We start from the raw sequence: 1,127 nt of genomic DNA on the forward strand, positions 1-1,127 counted from the left end.
TCTGCTGTAGGCCTTAGCTGGACAGTAGCTGCTCTACCCACCTATGAGCTCTCACTTTCACTGTCACCAAACCCCAGCTTCTAACCACAAAGGACTAGGAGAATTTCCCTGGAGTCTTCCCACCCTCCCCTCTTTCCTGTTCCAACCTCTCAGCATTGTAAAGGGGGAGAAAAAAAAAAAAAAAAACGCTTTGAAATTCGGTATGTTGCTCTAGTTCTAAGACAAAAGGCTTTCAGCAGTCCTCAAGGAACAGGTTACTCAGAGCTCAGCTGAATTAAAGAAGGGAGATCAACACATATCTTGTCAAGGTCCAACCAGGACAGTCATCACAGAGAAGGCTAATATCTAGGCCAGAGCTGCAGAAGGACATTAACTGTGGCTGCTGAGGAAAACCTGACTTCCCCAGATTTCACTGCAAGGTTAAGAATCAGCTTGGGAGCTGGGACACAAGAGCTTGGGGGTCCCAGAAATCTAATTGGGTGATACATAACTTGATCAAGGCTGGTATACCCTGAGAAAGCACAGTTGACATGTCATTTACACAATACACTGATCGTATTTGTCACAGCAGGTGCTTTCTGGACAAAAGCATCTTTCCACCACCAACAAATGCTTGGACTCCTTATGATGACTTGGAGCTGCATGAGCTTTCCCATGTCTTATCAATAGAAGCATTGTGAGTTGCTATGGAGAATAAGGGGGAAGTTTTTGACATCTACAAGGAAATGAAACTATACCAGGTACAGTGTTTTTTTAAAAAATTACTTATACTTTGGCTGGTTTTTAGAGCCATGATCATTTTAGTAACCCTCTTTAAAGTTTATTTAAAATCTCATTACCTACAAGGCTTATTATCGTACTCTTAGAAGTAAACCGGATGGAAAAATATCTTTACCACAGGGCAGGTGATGTGAAGAGATGTGGGGGAAAGCCAAGATAATTTCTGATGTGTTTTGAGGACCAGGATACCTTCTCCAGAAAAGTATCTATAAACTCACTCAGCATCGGTTCATCTTAGCAGGCCCACAATTTAGCTATTTGCCCCAGTCCTACATCTGAACAGGGTGAAGCCTGAGGAAAAATGAGGAGGAGTGGAAATTAAGACATGGTATTACCCAAAGATTCAA

Source organism: Rhinolophus ferrumequinum, chromosome 8, assembly GCF_004115265.2.
Source record: "Rhinolophus ferrumequinum isolate MPI-CBG mRhiFer1 chromosome 8, mRhiFer1_v1.p, whole genome shotgun sequence".
In the NCBI taxonomy this organism is placed as follows: domain Eukaryota; kingdom Metazoa; phylum Chordata; class Mammalia; order Chiroptera; family Rhinolophidae; genus Rhinolophus; species Rhinolophus ferrumequinum.